At 41.2% G+C, this 15,907-nt stretch overlaps 1 long non-coding RNA gene across 1 annotated transcript; it reads left to right on the plus strand.

Moving 5' to 3' along the window:
* The first annotated feature begins 761 nt into the window (after window positions 1-761).
* Window positions 762-14,800, plus strand: LOC307224703. Its single transcript, XR_013842703.1, has 7 exons — window positions 762-1,048; window positions 2,183-3,015; window positions 5,285-5,431; window positions 6,227-6,332; window positions 9,679-9,819; window positions 13,550-13,649; window positions 14,498-14,800. It is a non-coding gene; the product is annotated as an uncharacterized lncRNA (long non-coding RNA).
* Window positions 14,801-15,907: the final 1,107 nt, after the last annotated feature.

Genomic DNA, 15,907 nt, shown 5'->3' on the forward strand with positions numbered 1-15,907 from the left:
TTTGTAAACACAGTATTATAAAATATCCAACATGACTATTTCTGCAAAGGCCTGGATGCAATTTTGTTTGGAAATTTCACTTTGTATTGTTACTTACATTTCCGATTAAATCACATAAGGAGGAACACAGGCTATATGTAAAAAAAAATGGCACTAATTTATAAAACTAAAGGTTTATCTCAGAATATTGTATGTGATTGAACAGATTTGTAAACTGTTGTTCTACAAACTCTATGATTTAGGCATTCCATGGTATTTTTTCTATATGCATACTTTTAAAGTTATTGTCAAGCTGTTTTTTGGATTTTCAGGCCACTTTGAGATATTTTCTTGTGGAAAGCAACAAATAATTGTAATTAAGAATAAAAATAAACTAATAATGTCAAAATCTTGCTGATGTACAAGTTTAAAAAGTCAGTAATTACAACATGAACCAGCCACTTGTCATTTCTTGATGTAAATTGATGTTTATGATGGAGAATGTGTTTTGAACTTAGTATAGTAAAGGTTTGATCCTTATTTTAAAACAAGACAACTTCATTCAGTTTAACAAAAAAGAACGGCTGTGACTTTATTTCTATGATAATTCACAGCTGCTGAACTAAATTACATATTTCCAAACTGAAAATAGATTTTAAATCTTCAGCCTTCTGAAAATATTGCACTTGCCCCATAATTGCGCCTGTTTTCATTTTGTCTGTTTTTAGCTTCTTATTTTATTTTTTTAGTTCATCTGTCATTAAGCCACCCTGATGCTGCAGAGAAGAGTGCAATATAAACAAACAAACAAACAAATGCAAAGTAAAGCTTCATATTTAAATAACGAGGCATGTACATGTATCTCAACATTATACTGTCTGATTTGAAATCAGACTTATGTAAGATAGTCAGGTTTGATTTTAAAAAGATAAACCCAAAACTCAAGCCCAGGGCCTCTATATATTTTATCAAAGGGGACAAGACAAGGATGTCCACTATGCCCAGTATTTTTCATTCCAATCCTAGAAGTGCTGTTTAGAGATAGGATGAGAGAATTATGGGAAAGTGTGTTCTCATTAAAAGAAAGCACGTGTTGCGGTGGGGGCCAGCCAAGACACCCCTCTGTTGCCAGGCAGTTTGGGATGGTATGGCTCTGGCAGAGATTGTTATCCTGAGTTGCTGGGGTAATTTCCATGTTGCCAATTTGCTTTCTCTTTCGCTGCGTGCACTGAATCACCCTCCCTCCCTCCCTTAATTTGGGTCTTGTGCGTTGACCTTGCTATGCCTGTCATGGGGTCGTCTACCGTTGGGGCAGGGGCCTGGTAGGAATTTTGTCCATTTGGCTGATTGGCTGGTGCCATTTGGTTTTTGCCTACTGCATAGCAAATCGTCACAACTTGTAAGGTTTGTGGTTAAAAAGGGACCCCTGACCATCAGGTCCAGTCGTTGCCGACTCCTGGGTTGCGGCGCTCATCTCGCTTTACTGGCCGAGGGAGCCAGCGTACAGCTTCCGGGTCATGTGGCCAGCAGGACTAAGCTGCTTCTGGCGAACCAGAGCAGCACACGGATATGCCGTTTACCTTCCCGCTGGAGCGGGACCTATTTATCTACTTGCACTTTGATGTGCTTTTGAACTGCTAGGTTGGCAGGAGCAGGGACCGAGCAACGGGAGCTCACCCCGTCGCGGGGATTCAAACCACCAACCTTCTGATCAGCAAGTCCTAGGCTCTGTGGTTTAACCCACAGCGCCACCCACGTCCCTTAAGGTTTGTGGTTAGGCATTAGGCATTGGTTAAAAAATTGGTTGTTGGAGGGGTAAGTGCCTACCCCTCCAATGCTGGTGTTGCAAGGGAATTCCGTTAAAGGAATTCAGGGGCTTGCCATCCTTTTGTCCAAACCCCTGGAATTGGGTCCGGGCCGCGTAAGCCCCTGGGAGCATGCGGGGAGAAGCTGAGGGCCTGTGGCGCAGCTCCAGTTCTCCCCAACATTGTTTTCCTCACTGACGTTCGCTGGAATCCGGAAGTCAGTTCTGTCCCCAGGCAGGGGGACAGATAGTCCTAACCAATGCCTAAGCAACCACTCACATCCATGTATGTTAATAAAGTTGTGGCCAAAATTATGCCAAAAACTTTAAACAAAAATTCTGTGCGAAGTGTGTGTTATTGGGGTGGGGGTGTCTTGGGGACCTCGACGCGCAATAAAGATTTAAAAAGAAATGTACAAACTAAGAGAATTTGCTGATGATTTGATGTTAACTTTAGAAATCCTATTGCAGGGAGTAGGAACTTTTATGGACAAAGTAAAATTTTAGAGTTTGGTACGTTTAGCAGGTTTTAAGATTAACCGTCAAAAAATGAAAATACTAACAAAGAATATGACAGCATAAGACCAGAAGGTTTTGATGGAGAAAACAGGGTTTCAAATGGAAAAAGTTAAATATCTGGGTATTACTATGATAAATATGAACTGCACATTGTTTCAGACTAATTATGTTAAAACATGGGCTGAAGTTTAAAAAGATATATTAAGATGGGAGAAGTTGAAACTGTCATTGCGCGGTAGAATTTCAGTGATAAAAATGTTTTGCCTAAAATGATGTTTTTATTTCAAACAATGCCTATTGTGAATAATGACTTACCGTTTAAAGAATGGCAAAAACATTTATCTAAGTTTGTATGGAAAGGTAAAAAAATCACGGGTTAACTTAAAATGAAAATACTGCAAAATGAGAAGGAAAGGGGAGTACTGGGACTGCCTGATTTGGAATTGTACTTTGCAGCCTGGCTGCCTAGCTTGGATGAAGGCGTGGGTGACCTTGAGAAATAAGAGAATTTTGGATTTAGAAGGTCACAATTTAAGGTTTGGATGGCATGGATATCTGTGGTATGACAAGATCAAAGTTAATGTGGAGTTTAAAAATGATTTTGTTAGATGTACTATATTAAGAGTCTGGAATAGAAATACACCTAGGTTATATATGAAGATACCCCTATGGATTTCAACGCAAAAAAGTGTTTCATAGAAAAGAGGCGACAGGTAAAGAAAAATGGTTAACCTACCAATAATTATTAGAGTGGAGTAAAGGGGACTGTAAAATTCAAACAAGGGAATAACTAACAAGAGAAGGCTACAGTCTCCAATGGTTTGCACATCTATAACCAGCTGATAGAGTTAAGTGGGATAAAAAGACGTTTGGTATAGAACAAAAAAGACAAATTTTGAAATGCAGATATATACAGATGATGAACATGTTATTGCAAAAAATGTATAAATTATTGTTGAAATTGGAAATGCAAGAAGAACAAGTCAAATAATGTATGATTAAATAGGTGAGAAATTTTGGATATATATAATATACAGTGGATATAATATAATATATGTGAACTAAAGGGTTAAAATATAAGCTGTGTTATGACTTAAATGAATTTTTAAATTAAATGATGTACCACTGGTACTTAACTCCTGAGAAATTATTTAGAACGTACAAAACTATTCTGTATACCTGTTGGAAATGTAAAGAACATGAAGGGATGTTTTAATTGTGCTTGGTGGATGTGTAAAAAAGCCCAAAAATATTGGATACAAATACATACACTGAAATGGAGAATTTTGAAAGTTAACCTTCAATTATAACCAGAACCCTTCCTGCTGGAACTTACAGACATACAGTCACAAAAAAACCCTAAGGAACTTTGCTTCAATATATGATTACAACGGCAAGACTATTATACGCACAAAGCCGGAAAGACTCATCATCACCAGCAATGGAAGAACGGTTGTTAAAATTAACAGACTTAGCTGAGATGGCAGAACTGACCTGTTTATTCAGAGAAAAGTCGTTGTTAAAGTTTGGAAACTTCTCATAGACTTTTTGTGTGAAAAAGAAAATGAAATAATGACATTTGGATTTGAGGATTGAAGATAGTTTGTTTAGAGAAAGTGGTTTTGTTGAGTTATATTGGAGTGAACGAAGTGATTATTGTTTTTATACAGCGGACAGAGGAAGAATTGGAAGTTCTATAATCTCTGAACTTTACCTTTTCCATTTCCTCATGAAAGCTCTTTTCTATCTATTTTTTTTCTTATTTTTATACATCTCTTTTCTTTCTTTTTTGACATGCTTTTATCTTACTTCGATTAACATTGGACAAAAAAGACATTTGAGATTAGGTTTTGCATTTCTCTTTATCAACTCTAATACACATACACAGTACACACACACACACACAATATGTAATCAAATCACATTCAAGTGAGCAGAAAGTAATAGGACAAATAGATCTGACCTCTGCCATTATTCACCTTGCAGTGGAGAGATGGACAGTGAGACTAGCTGAGGCCACTGACTCAAGTAATGCTGATGGCGCTTGCAGGCGCTGCTGCACAACAGAGTGAACGACGGCCAGGGAGTGGGGCAGCGTGGGGCAGTGGCACATTCCTGTTTTGCCTCAAGAGGCTAACGGGGATGCAGCGCCCCTGATCACAAAATCAAGGAGTTGCAATGCAGGAATCTCAGCTAAAGCATCCATGGCAGATGGCCGCCCAACCTGTTTAAAAACCTCCAGGGATGGAGAGTCCAGCACCTTCCAAGGGAGTCTTTTTCACTGCTGAAGAGCTCTTACTGTCAGAAAGTTTTTCTGTATGTTTAATCGGAATCTCCTTTCTCGTAACTTGAAGCCATTGGTTTGAGTCCTACCCTCCAAAGCAGAAGAAAAGCTTTCTCCATCTTCCACGTGACAGCCCTTAAGATATTTGAAGACAGCTATCATATCTCCTCTCACTCCCCTCTTTTCCAGGTTAAAAAAAAAGGTAAAGGACCCCTGACAGTTAAGTCCAGTTGCAGATGACTCTGGGGTTGAGGCGCTCATCTCACTTTACAGGCCAAGGGAACCAGTGTTTGTCCGTAGACAGTTTTTCCGGGTCATGTGGCCAGCATGACCAAGCCGCTTCTGGCGCAATGGAACACTGAAACCAGAGCAGCGCACGGAAACACCGTTTACCTTCCCGCTGGAGGTGGGCAGGAGCAGGGACCGAGCAATGGGAGCTCACCCCGTCGCGGGGATTCGAACCGCCAACCTTCTGATCGACAAGCCCAAGAGGCTCAGTGGTTTAGACCACTGCACCACCCGCTATGTTTAGTATAAACCCATATGTTTAATCGGAATCTCCTTTCTCGTAACTTGAAGCCATTGGTTCGAGTCCTACCCTCCAAAGCAGAAGAAAAGCTTGCTCCATCTTCCACATGACAGCCCCTAAGATATTTGAAGGTAGCTATCATATCTCCTCTCACTCCCCTCTTTTCCAGGCTAAACATGCCCAATTCCCTCAACGATTCCTCATAAGGCTTGGTTTCCAGACCCTTGGTCATCTTGGTCGCCCTCTTCTGCACACATTCCAGCATGTCAACATCCTTCTTAAATTGTGGCGCCCAGAACTGGACACAGGATTCCAGGTGTGGTCTGACAAAGGCAGAATAGAGCGGTACTATTACTTCACTTGATTTGGACACTGTGTTCTGTTGATGAAACCTGTTGATGCTCTAGGAAGGTGATATCTACAAACAGGCACTCGTTTCATCAGTGTTCTTTATGAGCTGCCCCATCAGTTGCTCATAAGATGCAGGCAGTTTGGGTGATTTCAAAACTTATGTAACAGCCAAGCCTTCCTCTACTTATGAGATCAAGATATTTGCATAGGCTCTTGGACCATGTGGGTTCCCACAGGTGTTCCCACTTTCAGGTACTTGCTGTGAAGCTTAACTGTGAGCTGAAAGCAGCTCTGATTGTCCAGAAGTGGGGGGAGTGCATGGTTTGTGGCAATGTTGTATTACTCCTTCATTTGTAGCCAAGGAGTTAAAATCCTCAGTTATTCTGAAAAAAACATAGGCAGACAAGGCCATATACAGCTTGAACGACCAAGGAGGATGTGTGATCGTTTTTCTCTCTCTCTTCTCCTGTCCAAAACAAAATCTGACTTTATCTTTTTACTGTGCTGTTGACAACAAAATAACTGGCTTTTGGTTTAGTTCACATCTAAGCACACAAAATCCCAAGAGCTTTGTAGAACATTTATTCAGCTGGTTGGGGTAAAAAAAACCAAAGAACCTGTGCTAAATTTATTGTAGAAGTTTTTTTTTCATGTGTAAAAGTCACACAGAAATCACAAACTGTGATGTTAATAACTTTGCTTGTGCAAAAGGCAACCAATTATGCGCTCTCTCTCTCTCTGTGTGTGTATGTATAAGCAGGACTATGAACTTGCTGATAGGCTCCCTCCACCCACCAAGCAAACTGGTAATGTTTGAGGACATTCCATAATAGCACCAGCTGCCATGTGGCTACTTGCACACAGTGGTAAGGCTTCATCAGTTTTTAATGGCTCTTAAATCCATCACCTTTTAAATAAAGGATAATACTTTTGGGATAATACATGTGCATGGGTAATATTCTTAATTTAAATATCACTTAGTTCAATCACAGTTCTGAGTTTATCATTGTTTTGGATGACTTGTAAAAAATGATATTAATGCCTCTGGCTACCGCTTGAAAGAAAACAATGTCAAAAGCTGATTTATGCCTTTGGTCAAATGCTTGCTTTGAGTTTCACCCATCTGTTAGAATACACAAATTTACAGAAAGATTAATTGGTTCATAGAAGGTACATCTTGTTAAAGGGTCTTTCCTTGTCTAACTGCCTGTCTAACTGTCAAACAGATCATTGCCCTGATTAAAGCTGCTCAAGGAAAGGAATACTAACCAGATGAATGAATAATAAATGTATGACCATACGAATTAGAAATATCACTTTAGATGATGCCACATTTTGATGACATGGCAAATTAATGATCTGTGATAAGGATATTTTCACTTGGCTTCCAAATCATATTTTTCTGGCATTTTTTAAGATTTCAGTTATCCTTAGGTAAAGTGCAGCAACAGTTGTTTAGGAAAGTTTCTGGCTTACTATAAACACCTGAGATATGTTGTTGTTGTTGTTAATAATAATTGAATTTATATACCACCCTATACCTGGAGGTCTCAGGGCAGTTCACAGAATAAAACCAAAATATAAAACCACAAAATACATAATCAAAATAAAAGCAACAACCCAATAACCCTCACCCCCAAAAAACACATTTTAAAAGGGCATAGGATCCTCACAACATTTAGAGTAAGACTATTAACAAACATGAACAAGAGCCACTTGTTGGAAATACCATGATCTCAGAAACGTTTGCAGCAATATTTATTGGCAACGCAATTGGCCAGTGCCTTTCTGATACAAAGACAAAAATAGCTTTGAAAAAAAGAGTGGGAAGGGAAAAGTTGCCCAGAGTTGTTGAGCAATAATAATTATAGTAATTTCTAAAGTGTCTCCTGTGGCAGAAATGCGGCTCCTGTCCTCAGGCTGTCCTAAAAAGACAAAGCTACAGGAGGGAATACGTAGAGGACGGGCATCCTATCGGCAGCACCAGAAGTAGTGAGTTGTGCAAGGATTCAAATCTAGTTGGGGCCAGGCTGATCTTCCCCTGCTGGGGTTATTGCTAGGATGGAAGTAGTACAACTATCCCCCTTTTTATACGTTACTACTGGATTATGCAGGGGACGCGGGTGGTGCTGTGGTCTAAACCACAGAGCTTAGGGCTTGCCAATCAGAAGGTCGGCGGTTTGAATCCCCGCGACGGGGTGAGCTCCTGTTGCTCGGTCCCTGCTCCTGCCCACCTAGCAGTTCGAAAGCACGTCAAAGTGCAAGTAGATAAATATGTACCACTCCAGCGGGAAGGTAAACGCCGTTTCTATGCACTGCTCTGGTTTCACCAGAAGTGGCTTAGTCATGCTGGCCACATGACATAGAAGCTGTCTGCGGACAAACGCTGGCTCCCTCAGCCGATATAGCGAGATGAGCGCACAACCCCAGAGTTGTCCGTGGCTGGACCTAACAGTCAGGGGTCACTTTACCTTTACCTTACTGGATTATGCAGGTGTGACCTAGCCACTCAGCCACAGAGACAGAAAAAGACTAGGATGGTTACTCGTGGTTTAAAACTGAGCTGCTTCCCCATTCTAACTTCCAATGCAATAAGTATATGGGTATTACTAAAGAAATGACAAACCACCCTAGACACCACCCTAGACAGTTATGACCAATGGTTTCCCAGCTTTTACCAAAAGTTCAGGCTGTGTGTAGGTTTAGAGTTTTCCTGTCTCTATTGCCACAGCTCTGACTTCCCTCATTCTCTGTCAAAGTCATCTGGCAACCGTCATTCAAATCTTATTAACATGCTATGAGCCGGTTTTCCCTATTAAGTAAAATAAAGTGATTATCAGTTGCTATCTCTGGGTGAGGTTACTAGAAGTACTGGGAGTGAGGATTTGCCTTAAACACTAAGATGTAATTCAACATGCATATCCCCAACATTCATCAGCACATCCCCAGGAACTATTTTGTGAGCCAAGCGCAGGTGCCAACCACGCAACACAGTAAACATGCTAAATGCAACCTGGCCATTTCAGAATTATGACATGAATTAGGCACTTGCTTACTCAGCATATTTTATTTACATGCAAATATTTCTATATTCAAGAACAAAGTTCATGGTGGTGAACAACATAAAATCAACAATAAAATTGCATTCATAAAACAAAGAGAAAAAACAGCATAGATTGCTCAATTGGGTTATTATATCAACAAGCTGGATTACCCCCAGGAAAAGCCTGGGTCAACAGATGAGTTTGAAGTAGGCTTTCTTCTTCTTTGTTGACCACTCGTAGCTGAGTAAGATTGTCTTTTAACAATGAGTCCGTAAGTGACTGTGGAGGCCAGTTCTGGATCCACACGTCCTTCCACAGTGGGGACATTGGTTTCCGGGTGGGAGTTGATCGTGGTATGGATTTGCCAAGCGTGCCTTCCTCTAAGCACATTTCTCCCTTGCGTCCTGAGTATGAGGGTCTTCAAAGCCCATGAAGGCACCTAAATGCCAAATAGGTAATTTCCTGATGTTAACAGGAAGTGCTTTCCAAATGGCATGTGCTACTACACTAACCCTGGGAGCCCCCAGCACTCTGAGGACGGTCTCTCCTGAGGATTGAAGTGACTGCACAGGAGTATACAAGGTAAGGCAGGGGTTGCCAAACCAGCACCCGTGGATGTCATAGCATCCGCTAAGGCTGCCTTTGGTAACCCCCAGATTCCTAGCTGTCATTTTTAAAAAGCAACTTTCTAGCACTTCTAGGACCTGTGATATGAGGCAACATGTATAGACACAATTCTTCTCATTTTTTGTGAGAAATTAGCCAGTTTAATCCTTTCAGTCTTTTACTTTACCAGACGCGCCAGGTTGCCCCCAGCGCATATCATGTGTGTGTGACATCACGTGCGTGTTGTGCATTGCACACATGTGATGTTAGGCATATTGTGCATGTTGTTGCATTGTCTAAAGGAGTCCTCTGCACCATGCACTGTGCGCTGGGCCCCCTCGATATTGAGAAGCCCCCCTTCCCACTCCCAAAATGATTTCTAAGAAACAGTCAGAATGTGAGAGATCAGGCAGTTACTAAAGTTTGTTCTAACTCTGATTCATAAAACCAGAACCTAGTTCCACACTAATGTGTGTAACCGGCAGCTCCAAAGAATTCGCAGCAACTTCTAGAAGATGAAAAAGAGACTCTCTTTCAGTAACGCTGACTATGTACACAACAGCTTGGAAGTAAAGCTGACCGGACTGCAGATTTGATGATGCTATGCTCCGAAGCAGCCAGAAGGTGTCTAGGTCTCTCTTGTGCGTAAGATGCAGGAGCCTTTAAAACAGGGAATGTAGGACCTGCAGCAATACATTTTGTGGTGAGTAGAAAGTATGTTAGAGGAGGAGGGGAATCCCAGATGAAAAGTCAGGTTCTAAACACAGATATCCTGATATGTTTAAAATGATGTTCTTATGCTGCATTTAAACATCATATATATAGGATGTTAAGGGATGCGGGTGGTGCTGTGGGTTAAACCACAGAGTCTAGGACTTGCCGATCAGAAGGTCGGCGGTTCGAATCCCCGCGACGGGGTGAGCTCCCATTGCTCGGCCCCTGCTCCTGCCAACCTAGCAGTTTGAAAGCAAGTCAAAGTGCAAGTAGATAAATAGGAACCACTCCAGCGGGAAGGCAAATGGCCTTTCCGTGTGCTGCTCTGGTTTGCCAGAAGCGGATTAGTCATGCTGGCCAGATGATCCGGAAGCTGTGCGCCGGCTCCCTCGGCCAGTAAAGCGATATGAGCGCCGCAACCCCAGAGTCGGCCACGACTGGACCTAATGGTCAGGGGCCCCTTTACCTATATAGGATGTTACTATATATATATATGTCCTAGTGCAATGGTTCTCAAACTTTTTTCTCTGGGCCACACTTTCAGAATAAAAATTTGCTCATGCCACAACCAGTTTTTGTGTGTGATAAGAAATGCATTGGAAATCAAGAAGAAACCACTCATAGCAGTGCTTGATTTATAACACAGAACACAACTACTTTATAATATGATCATGGGACATCCAGAAAGTATAAAACATAAGAACATGAATCATTCCCAAAATGTAATGATAAACGAGCCTCTTGCATATGTATGAATAAAAACTCAATGAGGGGCGTTGAGCTTGTTTTTGCCGGATGATCTCATATTAGGTCTAATTTGACACAAACAAACTCTCATCTCCTCATCTACATAAATAAGCTTTTCTCTTTTCTGATCTTGCATATTTGACAGAGTTGAAAATTCCTGTTCACAACGATATATTGCAGATAATTTTAGAAGAATAGCCAATGCTCTTGAAGAGAGGTGTGGATACAGTTTCTGGTTGTAGATCCCATTCTTTTTGTGTATACTAATACTATACTATAACACACTGAAATATTTAAATGCTTCGCTGATTCTCCTTGACTCTTCCTGATGCACTTGCTATCCTCTCCTGCCACACCCTTGCAGAACCACAGCCCAATGCTTGACAGTGAATCCCAAAACATTTCTACTCATCATACGGCATGAGTATTTCATCTTACTGAGCAAATGGGTTGTTAATGGACAGAGACTTATGGTCCCAAGTAGATACCCTTTATTTTACCTTTTACCTCATGGGAAACTTTTTAAAATTCTGACTGTCATACCCTGAAACATCTCCGGTCCACTCTTGCTCCTTCTATCTGCCAGCTGGGCTACTGGATGACTAGAGCAGCTTAGGAGGAGCTGTTACTTACACCCATTGGCTGCTCCTTTCAATGGTTAGAAGAAACAGTAGCTGCTGTACTTGCTTCAAATAGCACTTCTGCAAAGTGCCTTAAGAGGATCCCCACAGGCTCAGACAGGAGTACAGGGACTTTCTTTAAGCGCTTTGCAGAAACACTGTTTGAAGCAACCTCCTCCCAATCTTTAAACAATTGAGAAAAGTTTAAAGGAGGAGGGAAGGCTGCTTCAAACATCAGTTTTGCAAAGTGGTTCAAGCAGCCTTCCACCCTGCTTTAAACATTGTTTGACTGATATTGAAGTGGAGGGTGGCACTACTTCAGAGAGGCTTCAGAGGCCACACGGGAGGGTGTGGGCTGCCCAAAAGCCTTTTGCAAAGAGCAAAAGGGCTTTGAAGCCATTGCAGGTTCCCAAGAGTCTGAGAGGTGGGCAGCGTAATCTCCATGTCAATCAGGTGGTGTCATGACAACCAATTCTCTTTGTTTAGGGAATTGTTTTGTCAAGAACAGAACCCTCCAACAGACTGAAGTGGTACAGCCCCGAAAAAGTGAGCACTACGCCAGCCACTGCCATTTTGTTGCAATAGGGTTGCCCTGCTCCGCTTCCTTGAGAGCTGCCTCCAGGCTGAAGTCTTAGGAAAACATGGGAAAATGTTCATTTGCACAGAGGAAACAGTGAGAAATTTAAACATTTGCAAGCATGGAAACTCATGGAGGTGCTGAAAAGAAAGGTCACACTCCAGATGAGATCACTGTTTGACAGAGTCACTCTAGAAGGATGTTTCAGGAGGACTCGATTGCAAAGGCTACACATGACAGAACTCTGGGGGTTTCCTTTTCAACGTGATCAAAAGGTTGCTTGGCTTGGCAAGAGACTTGATACAGATGCTGTATCTGGTTGAAAATTGGCACTTTGAATTTAGGAATCTGCAGCGTTCGGACTTACTATATAATGAATCTCTAATTTATTGCCCCTAAAGGTGTATGGCCCAGGCATGATGGGATGTTCTACAGGCTAGTCTCACAACAGCTGCTGCTCAGGCCATGTTCAAAAAAACAACAACCATGACACATATGAGTTATGCAGGATGACTATGGGGAAAGGAAGGGGAGCCTGGAGCTCTAATTGCACGACTCTATTTTGACAAATTAAAAAATGTGTAACATAAATTAACCTATGACTAGCCTGCTTGTTGGAAAACCAAGGATTGGATGGCCTATTGACTTACCCAAAGGTATTATGGCTATTTTCCAACCTCTCTCTCTACCCTGGAAATAATCAATATATATATCTGAAAAGAAATTGGAAAGTAATGCTGCGTCTTTTGAAGGTAGAGCTAAACTGATCTCCTTGCCTCAATTTAGAGTCAAGTTAGTATTTAGAAGCTTTATTGCTGAATGTATGGAAAAACCTTAAGTGTCACCTAGTTTATACCTAGTTACCTAGTTTACTAATAATTTTATCAAGAGTAAAGGTAAAGGTAACGGGACCCCTGACCATTAGGTCCAGTCATGAATGAATCTGGGGTTGTGGTGCTCATCTTGCTTTACTGGCCGAGGGAGCCAACGTTTTCCACAGACAGTTTTTCCGGGTCATGTGGCCAGCATGACTAAGCCGCTTCTGGCGAACCAGAGCCGCACACGGAAACGCTGTTTACCTTCCCGCCAGAGCGGTACTTATTTGTCTACTTGCACTTTGAGGTGCTTTCAAACTGCTAGGTTGGCAGGAGCAGGGACCAAGCAACAGGAGCTCACCCCATTGCGGGGATTCGAACTGCCGACCTTCTGATCGCCAAGCCCTAAGCTCTGTGTTTTAACCCACAGCACCACCCGCCTCCCTTTCATCAAGAGTAGGAGGTTAAATTTAAAACACTTCTGCATTCGTCCCTATGATGGAGCTGTGTGCATGTGGAACCTTCTAAGCAGGACATGAAAGTAATTCTGGGAGAAATTCTACTCACTTCATAATATAGTTGAGTATCATAAGGTGGGCAAATGTGACCTTGAAGTAATCACAAAATTTTGCACCATCACTAATGTAAAATTTTGTTTCACCTGATTTTAATTTCAGATAACATTATTCATCAGATTTTGTCCTTTAGTCCTCTGGCTCATAATGACTCTTCCTTATTTCTATAATCATGCTTTATAAAACGTAATATATAGTTTCATTGCTCTACTGCACAGTCTTACCTGACATTTCAAGTAGGCATTTTGCAGTATTTGATAATACAAAACATATAGCCTGTGGAATACAGCTGCCATAAGCTCAAAAGCTATACAGAAAGCAGAACAGGAATGTGAATTAAATGTCTCTACAGCGCACATCATTTCCCCTTCTGGTTGTCTCATAGACCATATATGGGAATCTTCTACTGAACAAACCAGCAATAAAAACTCCACATTGAATAGACACTTCTGCAGCAACCAAAGGACAATGCTTGTATAATTTAGGTGAGAGCTCTTATTTATTACTGTGAAATTATGGTGCACTTTAAAGTACTCCTTATGTGCAGAGAGCAGAGGAGATTCTTAAGCTATTAACATTTGATCTCCTGCTGTCATTAATCAGGTGCAGAATGTAATCTAAATAATGTGTTTGTACAGTGTTGTCGAAGGGATAGATTTGCAGCCAGGCTTTGAACTTACTAGACTTCACTTAGAGACAACTATTTTACTTTTGACAATATCCACTTCTGGCGGATGTTGCTCTGATTATTTTAATTTTATGATGGGATGTTTTCAGTTAAGGTAAAACTTAATTTTTAAACAATCCCGCAAATACTTTCTCTGTTTAATCATTTCCCCAGTTTAGTCATTTTTGGAATTGAGATATTGCAGGTTAGGAATTGGTTTCCTGGAGTTCAAACGCTGAATAAACAAAAGATAGAGAGAGGAGGAGGAGAAGGAGGAGGGAGAAGGAGTGGGGGAAGTGAAGGCAGAGGTGAGAGAAGAGCTTGTTTAATGTAAAATCTGTCATCTTTGTTTCAAGGGCTATTGCCATTGTTTGAAAATTTAATGTATGCAGGTTGGGAATGAAAAATTCTGTGCTTCTGTATGTCCATTAGGGGAATTTGAATTAGATTCATCCATTAAACCTTCATGAAGAGAATTACTAGTGAACAGATCTGTATTCATGGTGCGTACACTTTCCTGAAAAAACTAAACTTTTCATGTATGTGTGAGTGAGTGAGAGAGAGTTTAAACTATTAGGTAAAAGGTACATTTCTGGCTTTGAACGATGTTGGTGCAATGGTTGGGTTCAGATGAAATGACAATGACTCCCCTTTCTGAACTCTCAGTTACTCAAAAAACACCATTGGAAATCCAGAAACAACCAATTATCAACCTGGCTTTGTACCAAAGAGATGGTGATTTTGGACACCAACCAGTTCCTTCCCAAGTGGCTTTTGTGAGGATGAGAAGGAGCTGCACTACATATCAACATCACAGTGAGGTGACAAACAGCATTATGGTGGGCTCAATGGCACCTTGGAAGCAGAATCAATTTTCATCTTGCACTTATGTTCATTGTTGAATACGGTTGCTCTGGAGATCAATGTATTGAAGTGTATCTTATATCTGTATATAAAATCTGCATTTAATCCCTGGTTTGTCTGTATCATTCCTAGGCCTCTGAAGAGGCCTATATCTATATCTGAGTGCCTTCTGTGGTGGGCTGGTGAATATTGAAGTGTCTGGGACTGTAGTGTACCATATGTATCATATACTCTTCATGTTCACAATGCGCACGGATTCAGCTCACTTTTGCATTTTCCTCATACCAGTGCAGCAACTCGTCCTCTACCTGCTGAATATTCAGGGCCATCTCCACCCTGCTTTATTGATCATCTATATCAAATCACTAGCTGCATTGGCATTATATGAGTGTTTTCAGGCAGGGAGGAACCTTAGTTCCACTCACCAGTGAATAATCAAGCGAGATATGCTACCACCTAGAGTTTTTGGAAATACTAAAGGTTCAGAAAGTAAGCAAGTAGGCAAGCTCCACCTCATCTCAGGCACGTTGACTGAGAAAGCCCTGGCCCTCGTTGCCACCTAGAACATCAGGGGGACATGGAGCATTATTATTATTATTAAATCAAACATACATTACCATCAATATCCTTAATTATGAATAACCCATAGTAAAAAGTAAGAAATATACACTCCAAGTAAGGTTATAACTAATCAGTAACAGTATGGAAAACACCAGAGAGCAGGACTGGAGGCATCTGAGATGCATGAGCCAGGCTACCCATTTGGTCCAAGGCAGTTTGTAGGCTGGCTGATTTGCCTCAAGGTGCATCTGCATCAGTTTCATTCCCCTCATTCACTATTGGGATTTTGTTTAATTTTGTTATTTGGGAAGAAGTGAATGGAATTTGCAGACATCACAGCCTTTCCAGAGTGGATAAAGCCAACTGAACTACAGGCAAATAAGTCCAAAGGATTTTGCGTTGAGCACCTTTACATTTATATTCCCACCCCCCAAGGAAACATCCGTAACTTCACCCTTTCTTGAGGGCATGAATCTGGCCAATTTTCAGAAGGATGGCTGCTGTGGTTTTGATACAATGTCAGCCATTACGGTTTGGTTCTGTTTTTACCTACCCCAATCTAGTATTTTGTGAGTAATTGGTCTGAAAATTGGTGTCCCCAGGAAAAAACATTGAGCTAAAAACAATTAAATCCAGAGGCTTTTATGCTAG

This window comes from Podarcis cretensis (assembly GCF_951804945.1).
Source record: "Podarcis cretensis genome assembly, chromosome: 9".
Classification (NCBI taxonomy): domain Eukaryota; kingdom Metazoa; phylum Chordata; class Lepidosauria; order Squamata; family Lacertidae; genus Podarcis; species Podarcis cretensis.